Genomic DNA, 27,175 nt, shown 5'->3' with positions numbered 1-27,175 from the left:
GGGGTGGGGGAGGGTTGGACCTGCTGCCTCTACCTATCTTGGGGCTGCCCCTCTGAAGCCCCAGTACCCCTTTGTGGGCCCTTAACTTGGCCTGCAGCCTTGGGTTTTGCTAGGCTGGAGCTCCCAGATCCCTCTGCCCTTCCCCAGCACTGCTCTACACTAAGTACCCTTCTCAGCTTTCCAGGCAGCCAGATCCTTCCCTGTCTAGAACCAGAGAGAGAGTCTGAGTCCTTCTAGCCCACCGCCCTCTTATAACAGTCAGCTGGGCCCTGATTGCACTGGCTACAGCTGTGGCTGCTTTCCCAATTAGGCCAGCTCTCCTCACTGCAGCCCTCTCCGGGGCTGCTTTATCCTTTTTTAGCAGGAGCGGGGTTATCACCCCGCTACACAGTCCTTCCCATATCTGGCTCCTGCCAGGCCTTTCTCATACAGTGAGCACTCCAGACTCCCTCCCTCCTGAGATCCATTCCTCCAACTGCACTAAACTCCTCTCACTTAACTCCCCCCTGAGCCAGACGCACCCCAGACACAATGAGGTGGGGCTAACATTGCACTCAAGCTCCAGTTAACCCCTTCTCAGATGGTGTGGGGATTGTATACCCCATCACACAGGCCCTCACGATAACATGCGTCAAGAAGTCTTTTTTTGTGGGATGTACCATTCAAAAGCTGTGCATCCTGAAGACCCAGAAGGTTCTGTAGAAAGCTGAGAAGTGGGAGAAAGTCATTCTTCACATGTATCTATTCCCATCCTGATCACATTCTTACCTGAAATGGGTGATTTACTATCGGGCTTGCTTATCCAGTAATCACTTGAGAAAATGAATGGAATGAGAACTATCCGAGGGTTGCTAAATCTCGTAATTTTATTGTAAGTCTCACAATAGTCGGAGCTGTTCCTAAAGCCCTACAGCCTAGAATCGAAAGATTGCATGAGACTCTATCAGCTTTATAAAGTAGGTTTCTTGCCCTCCTGGTTGTGGAGAAAAGTTTGAGCATGTGAAGCAAGAAAAAGGACTCTAAAGGCTTAAAAACCAGAAGTCAAATAAAAAGAACCCAAAATTAATTTTTAAAAAAAGTCATGATTTTAAGACAATCTTATGATTTTTGAACACTTGAGGCTGGCAATATTGCTATTTACAAAGGCAATGAAATTACTGTATTTCAGTACGCTATAAGCCAGCAAGTCCGGCTATGTAGCTGGAGGCAAGAGACCTATCGCCTATCAAGAGAAGAAGGAAGCCTGACGGTAGGTCATAGCATGGTTCTACTCTGCAGAGTGACTGCAACAATGGCTTTGTGAGGTCCCATGTGTATTGACTCTTAGGCCCTGATTTAGAAAAGTACTTAAGCATGTGTGCAAATTTAAGTATATGAGAAGTCCCATTTAAGTACCACCGTGAATTAGGGTGTCAGTGATCTCCAGATTAAATGTATGTGGTTCAGAGATTCTGAGACCAGAATAGAATCACTGTGATCACCTAGTCTGACCTCCTGCATGCCACAGAACTTCTCTGAATTAATTCCTGTTTGAATTAGCATATTTTTTTAAAGTTTTAATAAGATTTTGCTCTCTGCCAGGTCTGCAAACTCAAACTCAACTCAAACTCAATCCAAGACTTAAACAGGGTTCTCTCTTGTACATCCTCATCAACATAAAGACTCTGCAGGCCAAATTAGGTCTGCAGTGACACTGTGCAACTCCATTGCCTTCAGTGTGTTTGCACAGATGTCACAATTGGGAACTTAACTTAGTAAATGGTTCTATTGGTGATGAGCAACAAGGGCAAGCACTCAACTCGCCCTCTCTCAGCTGTGCAGGCTCAGTAAGTCTAGCAGGCATTAGGCAAACAGGAGTTAAAAAAAAATCCATAGAAACGTATCTTTTTCATAAGAGACAGGAGGTATTACTCTCAGGAACAAAATTATTGAGTAAGATGGTGCCATTTTTACATAAATGCTTTGCAGACTTGACCTGCGCTTTAAAATAAGATACATGTGTATATATTTTAAAAACAAACCAACAAACACAACCATAAAGACCAGTGGAAAAAATAAAAAGAAATAAAGCCGTAACTGGACTGAAGCTGGTAACAGCAAGAAGAACAGGACTATGAGTAAGTAATTTTTTTATTTATTTTCAATGGCATGAATAACCATCTTCATGCCAATCCTTGGCAAAGATTTAAGGCCTAAACCAGTCCATTGAAGTCAATGAGAGTCTTTCCAAGGGATGAGATTATCTCTGAACAGCTCCCTGTTTTGAATCAGGGTAGTTTTACATCACCCAAGATAGAACCTTCATTTGGGTGCTGCTGACAACGAGTCATTGTCATTAGTAAGCTCTTTGGATCAGGGATTTTCTTTTCATTGTAGGTGTCCAGTTTTGATCACCAATGTATCTATTCCCAGAAGATGTAGAGAAACTGGAAAGGATCCCGAGGCAAGCGACAAAAATGATCAAAGGGATGGAATGCAAGGCTGAAGGAATTGGGTATGTTTAGTTTGGAAAAGAGGAGATTAAGGGGGGACATGATAGTGGTCTTTAGATACTTGAAAGGCTGCCACAAAAAAGATGGAGAAAAGTTGTTCTTTTTTTGCCATAGAGGGCAGGATAAGAAGCAATGGGTTCTAACTACAGCAGCAGTTCTCAACCTATTTAATGTTGTGGGCCGCATATTCAACTCTCTATGTGTTATGTGGGCCACACCCACACAATATATACTACCTGTATGGTCCTGAGGATGTCATATGGGCTGCAGCCATGTGCTGATTGGGCCACAAGTGGCCAATGGACCACAGGTTGAGAATCACTGAGCTACAGCAGAGCAGATTTGGATTAAATCTCAGGAAAAATTTCCTAACTGTAAGAACAGTAGAACAAGGCAACAGGCTGCCTCGGGACATTGTGGAAGCTTATTCACTGGAGGTTTTCAAAACAAGGTTGGACAGCCATCTGTCTTGTATGGTATAGAATCATAGAATATCAGGGTTGGAAGGTACCTCAGGAGGTCATCTTGTCCAACCCTCTGCTCAAAGCAGGACCTATTCCCAACTAAATCATCCCAGCCAGGGCTTTGTCAAGCCTGACCTTAAAAACTTCTAAGGAAGGAGATTCCACCACCTCCCTAGGTAACACATTCCAGTGCTTCACCACCCTCCTAGTGAAAAAGTTTTTCCTAATATCCAACCTAAACCTCCCCCACTGCAACTTGAGACCATTACTCCTTGTTCTGTCATCAGCTACCACTGAGAACAGTCAGATCCATCCTTTTTGGAACCCCCTTTCAGCTAGTTGAAAGCAGCTATCAAATCCCCCCTCATTCTTCTCTTCCGCAGACTAAGCAATCCCAGTTCCCTCAGCCTCTCCTCATAAGTCATGTGTTCCAGTCCCCTAATCATTTTGTTGCCCTCCGCTGGACTCTTTCCAATTTTTTTCACATCCTTCTTGTAGTGTGGGGCCCAAAACTGGACACAGTACTCCAGATGAGGCCTCACCAATGTCGAATAGAGGGGAATGATCACTTCCCTCGATCTGCTGGCAATGCCTCTACTTATACATCCCAAAATGCCATTGGCCTTCTTGGCAACAAGGGCACACTGTTGACTTATATCCAACTTCTCGTCCACTGTAACCCCTAGGTCCTTTTCTGCAGAACTGCTGCCAAGCCATTCCGTCCCTAGTCTGTAGCAGTGCATTGGATTCTTCCGTCCTAAGTGCAGGACTCTGCACTTGTCCTTGTTGAACCTCATCAGATTTCTTTGGCCCAATCCTCTAATTTGTCTAGAGCCCTCTGTATCCTATCCCTACCGTCCAGAGTATCTACCTCTCCTCCCAGTTTAGTGTCAACTGCAAACTTGATGAGTGTGCAATCCACGCCATCTTCCAGATCATTAATGAGGATATTGAACAAAACCAGCCCCAGGACCGACCCTTGGGGCACTCCACTTGATACCAGCTGCCAACTAGACATGGAGCCATTGATCACTACCCATTCAGCCTGACAATCTATCCAGCTTTCTATCCACCTTATAGTCCATTCAACCAGCCCATACTTCTTTAACTTGCTGGCAAGAATACTGTGGGAGACCTCATCAAAAGCTTTGCTAAAGTCAAGGAACAACACGTCCACTGCTTTCCCTTCATCCACAGAGTCAGTTATCTCATCATAGAAGGCAATTAGATTAGTCAGGCATGACTTGCCCTTGGTGAATCCATGCTGACTGTTCCTGATCACTTTCCTCTCCTCTAAGTGCTTCAGGATTGATTCCTTGAGGACCTGCTCCATAATTTTTCCAGGGACTGAGGTGAGGCTGACTGGCCTGTAGTTCCCAGGATCCTCCTCCTTCCCTTTTTTAAAGATGGGCACTACATTAGGCTTTTTCCAGTCGCCCGGGACCTCCCCTGATCGCCATGAGTTTTCAAAGATAATGGCCAATGGCTCTGCAATCACATCTGCCAACTCCTTTAGCACTCTCAGATGCAGCGCATCCGGCCCCATGGACTTGTGCTTGTCCAGCTTTTCTAAATAGTCCCGAACCACTTCTTTCTCCACAGAGGGCTGGTCACCTCCTCCCCATGCTGTGCTGCCCAGTGCAGTAGTCTGGGAGCTGACCTTGTTCATGAAGACAGAGGCAAAAAAAGCATTGAGTACATTAGCTTTTTCCACATCCTCTGTCACTAGGTTGCCTCCCTTATTCAGTAAGGGGCCCACGCTTTCCTTGACTTTCTTCTTGTTGCTAACATACCTGAAGAAACCCTTCTTGTTACTCTTAACATCTCTTGCTAGCTGCAATTCCAAGTGTGATTTGGCCTTCCTGATTTCACTCCTGCATGCCCGAGCAATATTTTTATACTCATCCCTGGTCATTTGTCCAATCTTCCACTTCTTGTAAGCTTCTTTTTTGTGTTCAAGATCAGCAAGGATTTCACTGTTAAGCCAAGCTGGTCGCCTGCCATATTTCCTATTCTTTCTACACATTGGGATGGTTTGTCCCTGTAACCTCAATAAGGATTCTTTAAAATACAGCCAGCTCTCCTGGACTCCTTTCCCCCTCATGTTATTCTCCCAGGGGATCCTGCCCATCAGTTCCCTGAGGGAGTCAAAGTCTGCTTTTCTGAAGTCCAGGGTCCGTATTCTGCTGCTCTCCTTTCTTCCTTGTGTCAGGATCCTGAACTTGACCATCTCATAGTCAAGGTTTAGGCACAACAAATCCTGCATCTTGGCAGGGAGGTAGACTAGATCCGTGGTTCTCAACCTTTCCAGATTACTGTACCCCTGAATCCCGAGTCCTGCCACCCAGGGCTAAAACATGTAACTTAGCTTTGTGTGGGGCCCCCCATGGCATGGGGCCCCAGGTAATTGCCCTGCTTGCCAGCCCCTAATGCCAGCCCTATATACTTGTGACCCCACTAAACCCATCCCACGATCTCCCTGGCTGAGAAACATTGATCTAGATGAGGTGACATGCCCCCTGGAAGATCTCTGCGTACCCCAGGGGTATGTGTACACCTGGTTGAGAACCAGTGGACTAGATGACCCTTGGGCCATCTAACCCTATGATTCTAGGATTCTAGGTGTAGAGTGCATGATTAGGGCCTCTAGTTACTATCACTATACCAGTAATAACAACAACCACCAACAATGGATACATATTCCAGCACTGGGACAAATTCCACTCTGAGTTACAGCCCCTGTTAAAGTAATGGGGTGCAAGTCAGGGCTAAATTAGGCCTACTGTGGGTCTGATCCAAAACTTATTAAAATAAATGGAAATGTTTCCAGTTATTTCAATGAGCATTGTTATGGTTTCCACGAAAGGTAAAATGACTGATTCATCTTTCCATTCACAAATATGTTACTGGTTACATCTGGTTTTCCCTACTAAGACAGTATGAGTGGCAAAAGACTTATTTTTCTATATGGGCTGTACAGATATTCCTCTTAGAAGTTAAATAATAGGAAGAAAACAATGCAATGGCTAGAAAAGTATAGGTAGAATGAGCAAAACATTGCCCTTCATCTTATAGAGCTATGTTACAATTCCAATCTAGTCTAGTCTTATCTGTCTAGAAAATCATTATTTCAAGAATAAAAAAGGTCAGAGGAGTTTCGGGCTGCAATGTGCAATTTCATATTACATAAAAAAACAGATACATGAACTGATGATGAACACAAGGTGAGAAAATATCACTTGCCCTAATTTTAGTTCCTACAAATATTACTCATTAGCAAAAAGGCTTCTCATGTTTGACTACCACACCTTAAAGTTACATGTAAAGTTAGAGCAGGTTCACACTGGGAGATAATGTAGGTATGGTCATTTTTACTAAATAGAGCACTGAAATTACCAGAAATGTCTTTTCTGCACTTCTAAGTTGATATTTGCAACACTACTTGAATGTGTAAGGGACTAGGTGGCCAGGAGTCCAAGGTTCTATTCCCAGCTTTGCCACTTGATCACTGTATGATCTTGGCAAGTCACTTAAAATCCCTTCCCTGTATCATCAACAAACTAAGGATGATAATATTTACAATCTCACAGGAGCGTATTATGACTAAAGTAACTAATGTTTGCAGAATGTTTAGCTGTCCCCAGATGAAAACTGCTAAGTGTTATTATTTATATTTTTGTTGTGATTAAGTCCTACAGGCAAAAAAGAAAAAAGAAAAAAAAAAAAGCAAGCCATGCTCTACAAACCCAAACAGCATGGCATTATTTTTTCCTCTTACTTTAAGAAGAGCTCTCTCAGGGCTATGATACATTGGGAGATATGAGACAAGATTATGGATGGCCTCTGTTTTTGGGTGCCAAACTGGAGACTCCTTAAAGGGGCCTGGTTTTTTTGGAGGAAGGGTCTTCAGCAAAGCCAGGCGCTTTCCAGATGTTATAAATTGGGCACCGAAAAACACTAGTCACTTTTGAAAATTCTGGCCAGTGCTTCACAAAAGTGGGCCAAATCCTCTCCTGACACCATTCTGTCTACTGAATGAGGTTAGGCCAGCAGAGAATTTGGCTCAAAGCTTCATCATTTGTTTCACTAATAAATTCTCTTTTATGAAATCTCACACTGAACAGCGAAAATATCACTAACGTAGTATTTGTAGGACTATGGCATAGTGAGTGCGTAGGCACATGTGCACTGCCTTTCAGCCCTGCCGAGAAGCAGCAGAGACATTCCTGTTCCTTCCACACATTTGCTTGGAGCTATAGTCTATGGCTGGGCTCAGGCTGTCCCTGCCATATCTATAGGTTCCAAACATTTTTCAGATCTTAATCTAACATTACTTCTTAAGCTTCTTCCTATAAATACAATCACATCCAACATGGGATCAACAGACCATGTATCTGAAAAACAGTGTATCATTATTCATATTTAAAGGGGAATACACACACACACACACTATAAATATGAAGCCAGGGAGCACTGTTTTTGTTTACAATCTGCTAGCTAAAGATGGTTTCTATGACAGCAGGAAATCTAAAGTTTCTGTTTTCGAGAAGGGCTCATGAATTTAAGGAGATTTACATACCCTATTAAAAATATTTGTTCTTTGACGATATGCTAAAAGTGATAAAGCATCAGCCATTTGTATGGTATTATGTGGAGCAAACCTTACCTGCAGATACGTTGAAGGAAATTTTTACTTTCTTATTGCTGTTTCATGTGTGAAACAAAGGCATTGGAGAAGTAACAAGGGCATCTGGTTATTGTTTTGTAAACAGCTGGAAGGAGGGAATCCTAAGTTAATTAACAATATTATGCTAGGAGAGCATGAGAGAGCAGCAAAATTTGTCATAATTTGCTGTCAGCTCTTTAGAAGTACACAGCATTAGGTTCACAGGAATGACATTACTTTTAGGATAAACAGCTGTTCAACTGATCAAACGTAGAAGCATTTAGAAAGAACCATCAAATGTAGAAGCATTTATTACATCTGACAACGGGGTGTCGTCTACACATTATGACTTTCTACATTTCTGCACATTCATAATGACATTTGAGCTGGGTGAAAGGTTTTCGGGGGAAGAAAACTGGTTTGAGTTCATCACATGAAATCCAAACATTGCAGGTTCAAGTTCAAAGACGCAAAGATTGTGATGTCTAAGTTGCATGGAGAGCTGAGCAGGACTTGCATTTTCCATTTTGCAGGCTATTCCACAATTTAAAAAAAAAAATTGTTCCAAAACAGAATGAAAACAAAAAAAATTCAAAATTCCCCATAAAAACTAAATTCTGAAAAAAAATCTCCTTTCAGGTCAATCTAAATGTTTTTTGTTTCGATAAATGATAAATATTTCCTTCCAATGTTGACCTTTAACTTCTTAAAATGTTCATATGTAAACAAATTAAATTTCAACAAATCTTTGAGACAAACCATTTAAACAAGTAATTCCAAATCTGTCAAAACAGGACATTTTGGGGTTCTCTAAACAAATTTGTCAAAACTGATACATGTTCAAAACATTTTTATTGCAACAAAAATAGCATTTTTCATCAAAACTATTTAGATGAAAAATTTCCAACCAGTTCTAGCTACATGAGACATGCTGATGCAGTGTCAAATGATGATGATGGCCTCTCAGTTTCATTAGACCACTGTGCCATCACAGAAGACACAGTATTTCAGGGTCACAGTTATAGAAGCATGTTGCCCTGTGCACACTACCATGTTTCAACATAGATGAACCTAACAGTGGCGAACCACTGTGCATTGATGCCACTATATTGTTAGCCCAACATTGTTTATATGTCTGATCCTAAAGTCAACCATAAAACTTCTGTTGACTTCCATGGTGCAGGTTCGAGCCTCCCTCTCTTTGTGAGCTGCTTTAAAATAAAATACCTCCCAAGTTCTACACAGCTTCCTAGTCCATCTGTTCTGGGCCCCAGCTCGCATGCCCAGATGTAACTCTAGAGGACCTACTAAGGTGCTAAGGAGGGAGCCCTACTCTGATATGCCACAGGAGCTCTGCAGCTGGGGAAGGTGTCTGGATGGCAGAATTCCTACGATCCACCAGAGTAGGAGTTTTGATCCACTGAACATCAGCACATCACAGCACTCCCCATAGGCTCTTTCCAGTTTTCTCTGAAACCGCAGTCTGCCTCCAAATACACACTGGGAAATAAAAATTACATTGTATAACTTCCTCACTGTTTTCAGGAGGATTCAGTCAAACAAGAATGGCTAGGTTCTGGCGGCCTCAAACAAGGATGTCAATATGAGAGTGAGTCTAGTTCATGGAATATACCAACCTTTCAGAAGTGGTGGGCCGAGTCTTCATTTATTCACTCTAATTTAAGGTTTTGCGTGTCAGTAATACATTTTAACGTTTTTAGAAGGTCTCTTTCTATAAGTCTATAATATATAACTAAACTATTGTTGTATGTAAAGTAAATAAGGTTTTTAAAATGTTTAAGAAGCTTCATTTAAAATTCAATTAAAACGCAGAGCCCAATGGACCAATGGCCAGGACCCGGGCAGTGTGAGTGCCACTGACAATCAGCTCACATGCCACCTTTGGGGCACGTGCCATAGGTTGCCTACCCCTGGAATATACACTCTCTATTTGCAGTTCTCTGGAAGCCAGTAGATCTTGCAACCGTAGGGCCTGAGCCTACAAACACTTATGCACGTGAGTAACTTTATGCAAATGTATAGTCACATTTTATCCAATGTCACGTAAGTTGAACTCAGTGCAACTACTCATATCCATGAAGTTATTCACCTATAACAGCATTTGCCAGAGCGGGGCCTTAATCTGCCCACTTACATTTTAGAGTAGACCGTACTAGTTAGAGTCTATTTCTGAGCACTGCCAATGCTAGACAGAGCACTTAAAGCTTAGCTCATGCTTTTTCTTCTTGGGCTGCCATTCTGCTGAAGTGTGACTTTCATTTTGTCAAACACAACATAACTGATGATAAAGGATCTTGCATCATTCCAGTCTATGGGAATTTTTCTATTGACTTGACAGGGAGAAGGGTTAAGCTCTTAGACAGCTCCACAGAATAGTCAGAGTGAAAAGGTGGTTATGTTGTGCAGCAAGATCTCACTTTGTTCTGTTTTTACTTAACAAAACAGCTAAGAGGAGATTTCTAAGACATAAGTGGCAACTAGGCCCCTAATTCCTATTGATTTGCAATAAGAATTAGGCACCTAGCTGCCATTTGTGCTTTTGACAAGTCTCCCCCTAAATGGAAAAATGATTGATTTCTGGAAGAGGGTTGAGGAAGAAAAAGAAATTGCATGAAAAGGTAGCAAGTGCTAGTGATTTCCTTTCTCCTCTTGATATCTGACCTCTCTCTCCTCTTCCCAAAGAAGTTCTCCACAAATCAGAAGAAACTGAATGATATATTTTAATATCACTGCAGGCTAAGTTTGACCTTTAAATATTAGTTTTTAAATATTAATGAAATTCCAGGAGGAAAGCAGACTGACAGGTGTATTACAAGTCAGGCAAAATAGACCAGTAAAATTCTATGCTGCTTTGAAATTCCCATTAGTGATAATGAGATATGCACATATAACTCCACATACTGATCTGAAAATGTACTCTGAAAAATCCAAACAGAATAAATGAACAGGAAATTGTGTTTAGAAGTAATTATTCTTATTTCATAACTTTGGGGGGGGGCATTTTTAAAGGAAGCAAAAATCAGACACCTACCTTTATGTATATAAGTAGATTTGGAATTATTATTTTTTTGAATTGACTCCTTTATCACATTCATTTCCTGAAATATTTTTACCCAGAAAGCCCCCTTCCATTCCACTAATTTAGGCAAATCCTGTTCTTCACATAATTCTTCTAAGCAGCTCACTACTCTATTCCCTATTCATCAAAGATAACCTTCCAAGTTTGCCCTGGGTACTAGCATGGTTTGACTTTGGTGCTACTGAAGTTGTCTGGGAATGGCAACACACACACACACACACACGCACACCAAAAAGCACCACCACATACTAAGAGTATAAGCACTATATCATAAAGCACAGTATTGTAAATAAGGATCAAATTGTCCAAGTGGTCTCAACCAGCCCTTCACCTTTTCACTCAAGATCTTACAGATACAATTTTGGACATCTGTGTATTCCAAAAAAAGGCAGAATTAGACAAATTAGGTAGGGAGACACCTAACTGGTCAACTTGTATCCACAAATCTAAATGTTGGCGATTACAAAACATAGGCAAAGAAAAAACTGAGCATACAAATATACAGGCTGTTTTGAAAACATGACCCAGAGAATCTGGCTTAAACCCAGAGCAGACAAGAAATTCAAAATTAAGAAGAGCTTAACTCTGTTCCCTCAGAGAGATGCATTATTATAGAACATATGTTGTTTAATTAAAAGATGACACAATGACTTGCAAATATTTTATTTACAAATCCAGCATAGTTAATTATCTGGGAGGATGTAAATATTCATATTAGGAGCCATGAAGGTGAAATGCCTTCAACCACCTGAAAAAAGAAATATCCTGCTTTAACATAGACTTCTTGTGGCTTTCCATTTTTTACCTAGAAATGCTTTTCATCTACAGGGCCAGATTCATTTTGAGCAGTACTTTACTCTGTCAGCAGTAAAATCAGTGGCACTAGGAGGAACTCAACAATGTTAGTAACCGTATCAGAATCTGACACATAAGGCCAGATGGTGAACCCCTTACTCCCATTGATGAGTGGTTACTTGAACTAGCAGGCCCACTGAATTCAACAGGACTACTTTTGCAAGTAAATGCTCACCAGGGTGAGTAAGGGTTCCATGATCTGTCCCATAGTGACCAACAAGGGTCCATCCAAGAGCAGCCAATATAAGAGCACTGCATAGGCTATGAACTCTCAGGATTGCTGAAAATGTTACTCTCCTAATACTCCCGTCTCTGTGTATTGTGGGAAGTAAGTGATCTTGTGCCAGGTTGAAAGAAAACATTACTGTCCACCTCATCCCCAGCCCCACCCCAGAGCCCGCACCCCCAGCTGGAGCCCTCATCCCCCTCCCACACCCCCCAACCCCCTGCCCCAGTCCAGATCCCTCTCCTGTACCCTGAATCCTTCATTTCTGGCCCCACTCAGAGCCCACACCCCCAGCCCAGAGCCCGCACCCCAACCCAGACCTCTCTCTCACACCCCAAACCCCTCATCCCTGGCCCCACTCCAGAGCTCACACCCCCAGCTGGAGCCCTCACCCCCTTCCCACAACCCACCCCATACCCCAGCCTAGTGAAAGTGAGTGAAGGTGGGGGAGAGCGAGCGATGGAGAGAGGGCGGATGGAGCGAGCAGGGCTGGGGCCTCAGACAAGGGGCAGGACAGGGGTGTTCGGTTTTGTGCGATTAGAAAGTTGGTAACCCTGTGACCAACAGAACATTGAGCTTTTGCTTCACAGAAGAGAAGAACCAGATGTCTTCTGCTTTTTCTTCTAGGACCAACAACTAAAAGGTAAAATGATCTTTTGGAGCACAAAGTCTCTGCATACTCTCAGACCCATGTAAGTCCTCAAAATAGGAGTGAAACAAGACTCATTTAGTTCATAGGCCTTTAGCTACTCTTCTGCAGAGTACTGAATTTGACCCTCTTCACTATTACCCTTCCTGCACCCACAAATATGAGAAGTTGGTGTTATACAGTTGCAAACTTATCTATATTATCTTATGTATATTGATTACATATAGGGTCTAAATCCTAAAAGTTGGGGTGAAAAAGACACCCTAAGCAGAGGACCTAGTAAAAGGCCTATGGCCAATTACTCCCACTTAAACCCTAAATATAGGGATGTACGTGGGACATACTGCAGCATAGAGCTTCTGTTGGCCCCTCTGCACAGAGATGAATTTCACCTTTGAGCATTGACTTTCTATGGCCTTTGTTATGCAGAAGTTCAGACTATCATAATAGCCATTTCTGGCCGTAAAATCTATGAATCCATAATTCCTCATGAAATTGGTATCTTAGCATCTCTCAGGATTTGCTCATATTGGTTATAGGGAGCAATATGCCGTATACATACAAATTTTGTTAGTACTTAACATATCCTCAATGCCTTTCTCTAGCTGTGCACCTGCGTCACTGTTTTATTTACCTTGAATCACATTAACCCTGGCTCAGGATTTTATTTTTAATTTTCACCATCTGAAAGGGCTAGGCCTCTTTTATACTTCTTGCCTCCTGCTGTGAAATGACATTTATTGGTGTGTGAGTTCTGTCATACGAGGGATGTATGTACTCTAGACTTCACATAAAGTTCTAAATCATTCTTAAAAAAATATTTTTGTCAGTGCATTTGTTCTCTGCCTGGGGCTACTCTATACTGCCTCCTCTTCTTCCTTCTCCCTCCATTTTATTCTTCATTCATTATGGACACAAAGAAGGAAGAAATCCATTATGAAAGAACAACACATCGTATACTCAAAGCATGGACATTTCTAAACAGTGCAATCTTCAGATGAAAAAAAAATTCCATTCTGTTTGGTCCTGACTTCTCATTACCAAAGCTTTGTTTCACCCCATATATTCCAGAAAAGGAATCCAGGCTTCATTGCAAAGAGTGCTGGGAAGGAAGGCAGTGTTGAAGAGCTCCCTTTTGTCTAGTATGGGGAGAGACCTAGGGGGAGTAGGACTTGCTATGAGTTAGACTTGGAGAGTGCAAAGCTGCTGCAGCCTCTTTGCAGAAGTGTTATACCAATAAAATAAAAACCAGCAGGAGCTTATTAAAGGGAATAAGGCAAAATGCCACATTTATTGGGAATACAGAAAGAATCATAGTAAGCAGTTAGTTATAGCTATAACATTCCATTCAATTTCATATTTATTCACACATTCATTCATACACACACACACACAGAGGTTCTGCAAGGTTGTTATCATAGTCACCAGCCTTAGAGTTGCTCGTGCCAAGCCACTAGCCAGGTGGCCTGGACATGAGGAGGGAGCAGGGCCTTGTCAGTTGCTCATCTGATGCTCCTGGATGTTGGTTTGCAGAATCAGACCCCAAAATTCTCAGTTTCTAAAGTCCATTTTTATAGGAATTTATTCCTATGCCAGTCTATGGGAATTGCTTCATCATGCTGTTGCTGAATCAATCAGCAGATAGCACATTCCTGACGGCTCCATGCTGCCAGATGTTATCTTGTTGTTTGGTTCTCCCATCCTTGAGGCTGTTGGGTGGATTCCAGTCTGCCCTCCGGGGGTCCTCTGGTTGTTTCCACTGGACGCCTTCTTCAGCCAATCGACACTGGATTCTTAGGCTGGCACCTCCCTGATCATTCATTTATTATCCATCCACATACATCCTCTATCTCCATTTTAATCACAATTGTTAACAAAACAAGATAAATACAACAAAAGGGCGGGGAGTCTCTGTGTGCTGTTTCTATTGTTACAAAGTATCGCTTTGAGTCTCTCTTTGTGTGAGCAGTTGTTGTTACAAAGTATTGCTTTGAGAACAGACTCTGTCTTAAGATGTACTAACACAATTAGCAGCTTGCAAGTTTCACAGAGAGAGGGAGAGAAACAGTAAAAACAAGAGCCCAAAAACCAAGAGACCTCTTAATTAGTAATACCCTGGAATTTAAACTAGGGGGAATCAAACTCATTTGTGATTTTAATACAGAACTTCTTTACTATGATCCACCATAACAGAAGGAGCTGGGTGGCAGCCTGAGAAGGAGTTGAAGCGACATGAGCAGAGTGGTATGAGGACTTTGAAGAGGAATAAATGAAGGGAGCTTGTACAGAGTAGCAGAATGGGCCTGAAGCCCGACTACCTAATTCCTTCCAAAGGACCAAGGCTGAAGCTTTTTGGTAGAGGAAGGGAGAGCAGACTGAACTTCCCCTTCACCTCCCCACTGTTCCAAAAAAAGGACTTGGACATACACCCCAGAGACTCCTGTGAACCAGGGACACTAGCGGGAAGATTTTGTGTGGACTTGAATTGAATATTTTTGGTTTAGCAGAAGGCTAAACTACTGAGCCAGCAAGAAAAATGAAGTAAGTGGCTCCCGCAGTATCCTAAAACTTGACAGAAAGATGGCTGGCCACCATGGATGGCACAGGGCTCCCGAAAGCAACGTAGAAGAATGTCAGACCAGCTTGGGACTGAATTTCAGCATCCTATTTCCACCAGAAAAGACAGCAGAGCTGCTCCACAGGTAGATTACCTCCCCATAATCATTAATTTTCTTATCATGAGGAAGTCACATTAATTTCCTGAATCCCATTACCAAACATGGGGCTTCTGTTCCTTGTTACCTAACTACACCTGGCCATGACCCACTAATAGGGTATGAGGTTAGAATTTCTCAAAGTTTAACTCTTAAATTTTGGAAAGCAGAGCAGGACTGCTGAGGCTATAGCTGCTGTCTCATGCTTTGCTCTCGCCTTAGTTGCTCGGAATTCCCATGACTGTCAGTGAGAATTCTGTATGAGAAATGAATGCTAACTATGCCATAGACTCCAGTGTTTATCTCAATCAAGTAAAGTAGCTCTTATTCATTTCCAGGTCCATTGGCTTTTATTCTGGGACAAACTCACCATCCCTGAAGTTTCTCCATGTTCCATCCAGTATGTCTGTTTAGATGCATTTGTTATAAATGTAGAGGTGTGAGATGCTACTGGGAAAAATAAATCAGAAAAGTTTACTTGAGTGGCTATACATATCTTGCCCAAATCTGTTTCCCTTACTCTGTTTTTTCTTACCACCTTTTCATGTACCTTTGTATTTCTTCACTCCCTATACAGATCCTGTAGCAGGACGTCATAACATTTGCTCTGGGCTATTAATGATTCTACCCAAGTTGGAGCTATTCAGTAAGTGTCCGTCCATTATAGTTGGAGGGAATAATGTCTGAGTGGAAGATATTTGACCATCTAAATAGACAAGGCAAAGGGTGGGAGAAAGACGGTATTATCATCTCCATCTTATAGAGCACTGGAGAGCAGACTTTAAGAGACTTACTTAGATCACACAGGACATCTGTGGCAGAGCTGGGAATTTAATTCATATTCCCTGAATCCAGTCCAGTGTCTAAACCCCAAGTCCAGCTTATCCCCTTGGGAAAAAATAGTGGTAGATAATTTCCAGGTTCTATCTTAGGGCTTTGCACTGCCCCACATCCCTAGTGTTATTATTGCTAACACTTGTAGTGCCTTCAGTCTCATAAGGCTGGGCCCCATTGCACTGCACTGTACAGATAAATAGGAAAGGAGAGTCCCTAAAAGTCTTAGTGCTTTCCATGTAAGATAGATTGGCAATAGTGAGGTCCGGTCACACTTCTCAGGTTACTGACAGGTACCTCCTGCTGTGGGCCCTGCAAAACACATAGAGCACCTCCAGCTGCATACACAGGAGTCTCACGGATACTCGATTGAGCGGAATAATCTGACTGCATTTGACAGGAACCGGGCTCTGGGCTCCCACTCCATAGTCCTTTCAGTAACCCAGGAGGGGTTGTTGAGCAAAGCAGTTCTGACCACTTAGCAGCTCACCTTGAGGCTTGCTTGCTGAACCTATCCTCCCCAGCTGGTATACCAGACTCTGCTGTCTCCTTGTAGGATCAGCATGTGACCTCCTTGAGGGCAGAATCCCTGAAGTTTACCTCAAGTCTTTCTTGGGAACTGCTATCTACTCACTCCTTCTTCAGCTCCTGTCTGAGGCTTGCTGCTTTTAAACCCTTACATGGGCAAGAGGGGCAGGGCCAGCCCTGCTTACAGCAGCTCTTTAATCCCTTTGTCACCAGTGCAGGATTTATACACCCCATCACAGGTGCCCAGTGGGCTTCATGGAATCTCTGGATCTTCTCCCTTTCTGGGGTTACAGAAAGCTCTGTTTGGATGTGGGCTTTTGAGGGGAGGGGAGCAAGTGGGGAAATGGGGGAATGGTTGATACTATGAACTTCATTCTGGTTATATTTATATTGCTTCTTTACATCTACCAATTACCTGGCTATGTTTTAACCTCAAAAAAGTAGGTGGGGGGAGGGACTATATTGTTTGCATTAGCTTAGTCCTGCATCTTTCAACCTGTCGTTGCTTCCCTTACATGACCTATCTTTTGATAAAGCTTTATTAATTTCTTTACACAGAGCTTTAGTATCTGATGTCCTACTGCATACATTGCAAATGACCTGTGTTTTAATGGGGACTTGCCCTTATGTAAGTAAAGAAGGGAACATATCTCTTTGCATGAGTCAATGATGCAATAATTATTAATGAGATATTATGCCTTTGCACATTTCTGGCAGATGATTTAGTGCACTATAGATGTTTAACATAGCTCTTTGAGGTTTGCATTCTGGTACCATGCATCTATTACAACTTCACACATGCAGCTAATATCAATTAGATTATAGCTGTATGAAACTAGTGTTGAGTTCCTGAGGAGAGTAACACACGTTTTGTTTCCTTCAGTCAGTATATTCACATGTTCGGTGTATCAAGAAACTTGGCTACACACTGGAGCTGAACACACTCGCTGTGCATGCATGACAAATGCATATCCGATCAATTGTCACTGTTTACATGATTCCCTCCTACAAAATTCTGGCTTGCCTTTCATCTTTCTGATGGATGAGTACAGCCTCCTCCCCGCCTACACTATTGGAGAAGGAACTCAACATACTGCTCTGACCAGAGTTACTAGAAGGTGCTGTTATACGTAGTTGTATAAGTTCTTTTTCTTAACATGCAAGCACTGTTCAGTCTGAAGAAGTGTTTGTTGTTACTAGTTTTGTAATACAGTTGTGCAAGCTTTAGCTCTCTGCCCCTTAATTTCTCTAACAAGAATCAGTTCTTGGGGCAGTGTTATTCCCTAGAAACAGGCATTGATCTTTTGCTCAAGATTGATTCCTGAGAGAGGGAATTGCTCTGTGCTATTTGACCACTTCTGTTCAAGGACTGGCTATGGTAGTGTAATGAAACAAGTTACAATAAGAAAATACCCCAAACTCCATGTCACTGATTTCCCTTCAATGGGAAACTAATCTCCAAGGCCCCAATATCTACTACCCCTTAGCAGAGGAGCCACAAGATAAGTTGGCATTTTCACTACAGCTGAAATCAAGGCTCCTGGATAGCTGGAGGCAAAGAGAGACAGTCAATCAGTTGGGAATCTCCAGACCTAAATGCGAAGTGAAGGTCACTGTTGCCATTAACTCAAAGAATAGTGCTATGGTAACTTTAGCGCCTTGTAACTTCCCAGTCCTGTTGCACGCAATGGTTCCAGATTCTCCCAATCTGGGTATATGGGAAAGCAGCATACTGACAGTCACCAGGACTGAGAACCCAGTTGGATATTTTGGACAGTTTATTCCTGTTTTCTGTTTAGTTTGGTTTACTATGGGTCCCATGCGTGCTGAATTTCATCTGTCTTCTGTGAAGAAACCGTATCTCCTTCTGTCTTCAGTATTGTGATGCATTAATGAGATTATTCATCATTATAGTTTGTTATTCCTATTAACCACAGAGGGTTTGTTTAATGCAGCATATACACAAGGAATATAGAGACTGAGATCTGCAAAGCAAGAATTTGCTCCATAGTAAGGCAACATGCTCATTCAAATATTGAAGGAACCCAATGGGATTGTGAGTAATAACCTATACTTCCTCCATGCATGCGTGCATACATTTGCCATGTGCTAAGCTTAGTGTGGTATGAGAAGGGACTCAGTCGGAGGGAGTGGTAACAGAATAAGGGGAGATTTGGGTGTGGGAGGCTGAGCATACATATGGAAAAATTGAAGGGTTTGCTGATGTCACTTTAAAATTCTTCATTGACATTAATGAAATTCACTACGGCTGTAATGAACACCTGAAGACAGATTTTCTAACCCTGTTGAGCTCTGCTTGGGTAGGAGGGCAAAAAGTGGTTTTTAGCCACCTTTGTGTTCCCCTGATCCTGGGGAAACAAGTTGTTTCCCCAGTCTCCAGTGTAAGATAGAGCAGACTGAGCTATTTTATGCTAGCTGCCAACAGCCCAAAGTGCCCATTCTACCAGTCAGGAAGCAGCTGGATGCAGTGGAATCCCATGCACATCCCCTACACCTGGAACCTTGAGGGAGATGATGTAGGAACTACTACTGCAGCCCTATCCCATAGAGGATTCTTCTACACAAGAGGAATCCCTCACTGCCTGAATCCACTACATTTTGGCAGCTTTGCACCAGTGGCCTGGCACTAAGGAACGCTATAGCATAACCAGAAATCTGGCCCTTCATTCATTTATTTTTAATTCTAGCTTACTTTCGTGCCCAATCCTGAAAATCCTTACTCATGTGATTTGTCCCATCAAATTCAGTGGGGCTACTCACATGAGCAAAGTTGCCTGATAGGCATGAAGGGTATAGAATCAAGCTTTTAGTTTGTATTCCCACACTTGCCTATTTACAGTATTAGACTTTAACTCTTATCTGTTAAGAAACACTGCCATCTCCTGGCTTTCACTAACAGTAGTCTTCCACCAAAAATCAATTGACTCTAGTTAAAGAATAAGGCCGATTGAAAAGTTAAGCTTGCTTTGAACTTTAAGGGAAAATGTCACTAATAACAGAGGACAGACAACTGAAAGTTGCAAAGTTTGACTTATTACAACTGCACTATAGAGGCTGTCAAAGTGTGCGGTAATTATAGTAATCACAGCTTGGTACGCTTTATAAAGGCTTGAACAGTAAAAGCTCAGAGCCTGATCACGCAAGCTGCTGAGCCCCACTTGTGAAGGCTGAGCTCCTTCAACATCCACTGAGTTTCAATAAAAAGTACAAATATCAACTGTACAATTCACAAATTAATTTCTAACAGCATGGTCCTGAGTCTAAGGTATGAAGAAGCTTTAAAGTGAGTATAAATGTAATTTATGCACACTTTAAGGCCCTCTTATGCTTTCAAAGTGATGTAAAGGGGCCATAGTGTAAATCTGGCCCCATAAGTCCTATCATTCTCTGGTACCAACATAATATATTACTATTTGTGTATTAGCATTTAATATTCCTGGGGGGTTAATTGCTGTGAGGGCACTCAGAGCTTCTGTCCTGACTCTTTTCGGAGTAGTAGCCGTGTTAGTCTGTATCAGCAAAAACAATGAGGAGTCCTTGTGGCACCTTAGAGACTAACAAATTTATCTGGGCATAAGCTTTGGTGGGTTAAACCCCACTTCATCAGATGCATGGAGTGAAAAATACAGTAAGCAGTACATATATTACAGCATGTGAAAAGATGGGAGTTGGTTTACCAAGTGGGGGGGTCAGTGCTAACAAGGCCAATTCAGTTAAGGTGGAATCGGCCTATTCTCGACAGTTGACAAGAAGGGGTGAATAACGAGAGGGAAAATTACTTTTGTAGTGCTAACAAGGCCTCTCTTGATATTCACCCCTTCTTATCAACTGTTGAGAATAGGCCATTTCCACCTTAAATGAATTGGCCTCGTTAGCACTGACCCTCCACTTGGTAAGCCAACTCCCACCTTTTCACGCGCTGTAATATATATACTTCTTACTGTATTTTTTACTCCGTGCATCTGATGAAGTGGGTTTTAGCCCACGAAAGCTTATGCCCAAATAAATTTGATAGTCTCTAAGGTGCCCCAAGGACTCCTCGCTGTTTTTGTACTGATTTTTTTTACCTGTCATTCAATCCAAATAAACTGATATTTTTAGTATTATTATTAGTGCCCAGTGGTCCCAATTAAAATTGGAATTCCACAGTGCTAGATCCTATATCAACACACAGTAAGTGTCAGTCCCTGCCCCAAAGAGCTTCCAGTCTAAATAAAGACAGACAATGGGAGAAAGGAAATGTTGTGATTCCCACTTTACAGAGGTGAAACCAAGACTCTGTGAGATTGAGTGATCACCCAAGCCCACACAGGAAGTCTGTGGCAGAGCAAGGAACTGAACTTTGATCTTGTGAATCCCAGTTTGATGCCTTTAAGCGCAAGACCATCCTTTCTCTCTGCACAATAAAGAAATAAACATTCCAAACTGACAACATGTATGTATTATACTGAAAATAAGGAGTCGCTGTTCTCCAGGAATACTACAATTCAAAAGATCTGCCACCACGCTATACTATGAAGAATGCTATTCAAACCTATTATTAAATTTAACTAATACTTTATTTAATGGAAACATTTTGCCTTCCTCCTTCCTGTGTGGATCTATTCTCTTAGGTTGTTAGTGTTTGGATCAAGGGGAAAGATTAATTTTAAGATGTTAAAGGAAAACCTTTTCTGTATGGTTCAGCCTGACAGAGTGAAGTTTGGTAAGAATCATCAGCAATAAGCTGGGTAATGTATCTGAAAGTCTTTCACTGCAAGTGGTAGTGAAAGTGATAAGTGCTTGGAATAACATTGCATTCCTGCTCTCAGTCTCCCATTACACGAAGGCAGAGATAATCTTTGACCTTCAGTTGGTGAAGCTAACATGGTTTCCAACATCAAGGAGCCTGATTTTTTACTTGTTTTCCTACATCGTATGGCACAATTGTCCTGAAATTAGTATAGTTAAACCCAGTCAGAAAAATTTGCCATTAAACAAAAATTTCCAGTAAGGAGCAAGTTTAGTGATTCAGTAAAATCTACGTTAATTATAAATGGAGGAACAAATGTGAGGAGTACCTTGTTTACAAAAAAACAAGCAACCTCAATCTTCTTTTGTGTGAATCTCCCTTCCCCTCTCTTTTGACTAAACGTCTCTTATCCCTGTGTCACATCATGTTGTGCCTAACCTACAATCCCGAGGCAGAACCTTGGGTTCATTCTCCCTGCAAAATGCCATGGACTTGACTATGCCCAACTGTATATACATTAACCTGATTTTCATGTCCCACTGCTATGCGCTCAAATCTTTTTTGGCAGACCCAACCCTACTGTTCAAGTTTAGAAAATCTGGCTTCAGAATAGAAGTTGAAAATTTTAGCCAACCCTATACACTTCACTTACTTGCTGTGTCAGGTGTCTGAGCTTTTGTGAGTTTAAATCTGACTTTTCTGGTTAATTAAATGCAGCTGTTGTAGATGAAGAAATAAAAATGATAAACCAGTGTAAGTGGCACATCTCTGCAGGAAAGGAGAAAGAAATACTTTTATTAGGATTCTTTAAATTAATAAGGGCAATGTATTATAGGAAAGCCTTTGCCCCAGAGAAAATTATGATTTTAAGGCTTATGAACCTGTCAGTCTGTAAGTTATGAGCAGCTGCTGCATCTGCAGTTTTGATTAATCTATTCCTCACTCACTTGACCCTACTGAAAGCCCACACAGCATTTTGAAAAATCTACACTGAGTTTCTTTTAAAAAAGGAAAATACTGAAACTCAGATGCTCTGAAGTAATGAAAGAATGTCATGCTTTAAGAGAGTATTCCAGTGCAAGGTACAGAGTATACAAATAAAAAGTGATATTGTGCGGTGATGTGGGCAGAAGCAAAAAAAGCATAGAGAGGCCATTATTCAGCATTCATATCTGTGGAAAAGTTAAAATTAGGGCTGTTGATCAATTGCAGTTAACTCATGCAATTAACTCAAAAAAATTAATCGTGATAAAAAAAAATCACAATGAATCGCAGTTTTAATTGCACTGTTAAACAATTGAAATTTCTGAAATATTTTTGGATGTTTTTCTACATTTCCAAATATATTGATTTTAGTTACAACACAGAATACAAATTGTTTTATTACAAATATTTGCACTTTAAAAATGATAAACAAAAGAAATAGTATTTTTCAATTCATCTCATACAAGTGCTGTAGTGCAGTCTATCATGAAAGTGCAACTTACAAATGTTGATTTTTTTTTGTTAGATAACTGCTCTCAAAAACAAAACAAAGTCCACTCAGTCCTACTTCATATCCTCTGGAATGGTGGTTGAAGCATGAAGGGACATATGAATCTTTAGTGCATCTGACATGTAAATACCTTGCAGTGCTGGCTACAACAGTGCCATGCGAATGTTTGTTCTCACTTTCAGGTGACATTGTAAACCAGAAGTGGGCAGCATTATCTCCTGCAAATGAAAACAAACCTGTTTGTCTGAGCGATTGGCTGAATGAGTAGGACTGAGTGGACTTGTAGGCGCTAAAGTTTTACATTGTTTTGTTTCTGAGAGCAGGTTTTTTGTACATAATTCTACATTTGTAAGTTCAGCTTTCATGATAAAGAGATTGCACTATAGTACTTGTGTTAGGTGAATTGAAAAATACTATTTATTTTGTTTTTACAGTGCAAATATTTGTAATAAAAATAAATATAAAATGAGCACTGTGCACTTTGTATTCTGTGTTGTAATTGAAATCAATATATTTGAAAATGTAGAAAACATAAGCAATAACAGAATGCCATGTATTTAAATATTTTTAACAGTCCAATTAATTGCGATTAATATTTTCAATCACACAATTTTTTTTAATAGCTTGACAGTCCTAGTTAAAATGTGATCAAAACAAAATGTGATCAAAATCCTGCATCTTAACAGGGGGCTAGACTAGATGACCCTTGCAGTCACTTCTAACCCTATGTTTCTATGATTCTATGCAAACAAGACAACTGCAAACAATTCTCCATGATAAACCTGTTTTCTATTTTCAGTTATTCATCCATCTAATGCAGAAATGCACTAAATTAGTACTACAAAATTATGCCATAATGGAAGCAAATCTGTTATGCAATGTTGCAAAAAACAGGATCGAAGTGATTCTATTCTATATGGGTTTTTATACCATGCTCACCACCCATAGTAGCTAAGCACCTCCCAGTACTGCATTAAGTAACATGACTAAACATCTTTCATGTGTTGTTTAGTCTCTCATCCTCTCCCCAGGGGGAGAAACATGTGCAGTGGAGTGTCTTGTTGCGGTAAAGTTTTAGGTATTTTTGTTTGTTTTTTAACATACAAGTTGCTATCTATGTATCTGTATTATAGAAGGCAAGATCATAGAAATGTGTCTTGCAGTTGGTTGGAACACAATGTAGGGAGGTTTGTGACAGTCCTTAGTTCCTGAGGGAGTTCATTCCACAGTGTCAGACCAGCCCCTGAGAAAGTTGTGTCTCCCACACAGACAACCTTTATGCTTATTGTAGAGAGTGTCATTGTGCCAGAGAAGCAGAGTTGTCAACCACAGTTTTCATCCCAGAGCTTTTGGAGGGCTTTTATATCTCTTGGGCCCAGGCCAGGGAGTGCCTTTAAGATAAGGACCAAAACCTTAAATTTGATTAGGGCTTCTGATTTTCGGTTTTAACCGATAAACACTTATAAAACAGCATTGATTAAAATAAATCAATTAATTGGTGTTTATCCAATAAACACCAGAAATAGTTCCTAAGTGCTTGTCTACACAGAGCAGTAATGCAGAGTTGGGGGTGTGATTTCTAAGTCACGCTAATATGTTGTGCATTGTGTAAACCCTGCTGGTGCCACTAAAGGTTCTCTAGTGCACTTTAATGTAATGCTGTTTGAAACAGTACTGAGTTAAAGCGCACTAGGAAACAATATAAAGCACTGTAATGAGTAATGTATATAATATAATATTACTTAGTACTGTATATACAAAGAAGAAGCTCTAAAAAACCCCAATTTTTGACATCTACATAAAACTCAAAAATTGTTAAAAATAACCCCCCAAAATTGAAATTAAATAAGCACTGAAAATCAGAAGCCCTAAATTTGATCTGAAATTCTATGGAAAGCCAGTATAGAGAGTGGAGAACAAGTATAAAGTGCTCACAGCAGCCTGTGTTGTTGAGGAGACGTGCTGCAGCGCTCTGTACTACTTGGAATTTCCTAAGAGCTCGAGGCTTCATGCCCAGGTATATCACATTGCTGTAATCCAGCCAAGGGGTAACAAAGGTGTGAATAACTGAGGCCAGGTCATTATCTGCCAGGATGGGATGGAGACTCCTAGTCAACCAACCATGACAGAATCCGTTACTTGCAGATGCTGCTAGGTGAGAGCTTAGCTTCAGTGAGGAATCCACGATTACCCCTAAACTATGGACTGAAATGACCAATTGTGGATGTATAACTTCAACCAAAGGAGGCAGCCACGTGGCTGCAAACTCCTCAAAATATTATCCTCTGCTCACCAGCATCACCTCTGTCTTGCTCAGGTTAAGCTTCAACCAGCCGTTCTTCCTCCATAAAGTGATCTCATTCAAATTCTGGGACATCTTGGTGGTAGTGGTGTGGCTGTATGTGGTGAAGGATAGACAGAGCTGTGTGTCGTCTGCCGATTGCTACCACTTGAGTCCATGTCATCTGATAAATTTGCCTACTGGTTGCACATAGCTGTTGAAAAGGACCAGAGACAGAATTAGTGTTTGTGGGGCTCCATAAATAAAGGATGTGGTGGTTGAGGAGCACTTTCCCCAACGCTACTCATTGGCTGCGTCCTGCCAGGAAGGACTCAAACCAATGTAATGCATTAGCCATGACTCCTGCCTCCTCTCCTGGATGAGATACAGTATCTCATGGTCAATGCTGAGTGCTTCAGAGAGATCCAGGGGAGAGGTCCAGGGCAGTATGTCTGCCCTCTAACCATTGATGGTGGAGATCACCCACCAACCACTAAAGAGTTTTTAGTTCCATGTTCTGACCTTTATTCAGATTGTGCCAGGTCTAGAATGTTGGCTTCAATTAGTTGTAGTAGTGATGGATGTGATAAGTTAAAAAAGGAAGAAATTTCCCACAGCCAAGAAACTTGATCCTGCAAGATGTTGAGCTCCTCCTCGGTGGAGCTGAGCACTCTCAGCTCCCTGGGCACTGGACACTTGCAGATCCCTGATGTATGGAAAATAGAAATGGGTTGAGTTGCACAGTACAGATGTGGAATTGAATTTGATTTGGAACCACCCTGAAGTTCAGATGGGTGTGGATCTGGGTTTCCAGTCTGACCACATAGATAGACCTGAGTTGTGAAGTTTGGAACCCGATGTAAAATTTCCCCAAGTTCTACAGGAATTCAATTTGAATCATAGAAGGTTAGGGTTGGAAGGGACCTCAGGAGGTCATCTAGTCCAACCCCCTGCTTGAAGCAGGACCAATCCCCAATTTTTGCCCCAGATCCCTAAATGGCCCCCTCAAGGATTGAACTCACAACCCTGAGTTTAGCAGGCCAATGCTCAAACCACTGAGCTATCCCTCCCCCCCATCTATATTTAAAAAACCTTCTAAAGGCGCAGAAGTTAGCACTCTCCCCTGAAGTCAGCACTGAGCCAATACCCAGCCTGATATAAGGGGTACTGTTCCATTTAAGGTGCCATCATTTGCAGGCAACGTAAAACCAAACTCTGAAATACATGTGTTTGTTAAAGATCCTGTGACACTTATTGCAAGTGTAGGTGAGTTAACCCTCATGCCCTAATCAAACTCCAATACATACCTAAAATTCCTTTTGTAGATTCAATAGGATAAGTTATTCTACACTTCCTAAACTGTTGCTACACAGTAGTAAATAGATCTTGTATTTTACTCCAGTGATAGCTACACGTCAGTGGTATTCCATGGAAAAAAAATTCAGGCCAAAATCTTGGTTCCATTGAAATCAATGCCAATTCTCCCAATTACTTCAAAGTAGCCAGGATTCCATCTGTTTATGCAACAATAAAGTTAGAAAGCTAAGCATTTGGAAGTCAGGATATGCAGGTGTATAAGCATCCAGCTAGAGCCCTGCAGCAGGACCAGGATCTTGTGGTTCCCAAGTTATACATCCACTGTCATAATAGTGGGGGCAAGTGGGAGTGGGTATTGTGGGATGGGACAGGACTCTACATCCAGTCAATCTTACCTCTGCCCGATATGAATAGGACTTTAAATACAATCTCCATTTGTACTGTTTTATATTCCTTGTCAGATAATGCACCGTGCCATGTCCTGAGCTAGTGTAAATAGCTCCATTGACGTAAATCACCGTGCTGTGCTGATTTGCACCCGCTGAGTGCTACAGAATATGCCACTAGATCCACTGAGCTACACCAATTTATACTAGTGGAGGATATGGCAACTCTATCTACAGTCCACCTTTTAAAGCAGGCCAGTTTAAGAGGAAAAATTACACCTTTCTGAGGAAAAAAACACATTGTTCTTGAGGGTTTGGAGTTTTTAGAGTGGCTCTAATTTTCCATTTCAGTATTTTTAGATTTATGACCAAGATTTTCATAAGTGACTAGTGATTTTGAGTGCCTCAGGTTTTG

General features: G+C 41.4%; 1 long non-coding RNA gene across 1 annotated transcript; it reads left to right on the top strand.

Annotated features, from left to right (window-relative positions):
* Positions 1 to 1,782: 1,782 nt before the first annotated feature.
* On the top strand, positions 1,783 to 15,209 carry LOC122462436. Its single transcript, XR_006284973.1, has 3 exons — positions 1,783 to 2,117; positions 2,377 to 2,494; positions 14,646 to 15,209. It is a non-coding gene; the product is annotated as an uncharacterized LOC122462436 (long non-coding RNA).
* The last annotated feature ends 11,966 nt before the right edge of the window (positions 15,210 to 27,175 follow it).

The sequence above is a fragment of the Chelonia mydas genome, chromosome 11 (genome assembly GCF_015237465.2).
Source record: "Chelonia mydas isolate rCheMyd1 chromosome 11, rCheMyd1.pri.v2, whole genome shotgun sequence".
Taxonomy (NCBI): domain Eukaryota; kingdom Metazoa; phylum Chordata; order Testudines; family Cheloniidae; genus Chelonia; species Chelonia mydas.
This window is presented reverse-complemented; position numbering and strand designations above follow the sequence as displayed.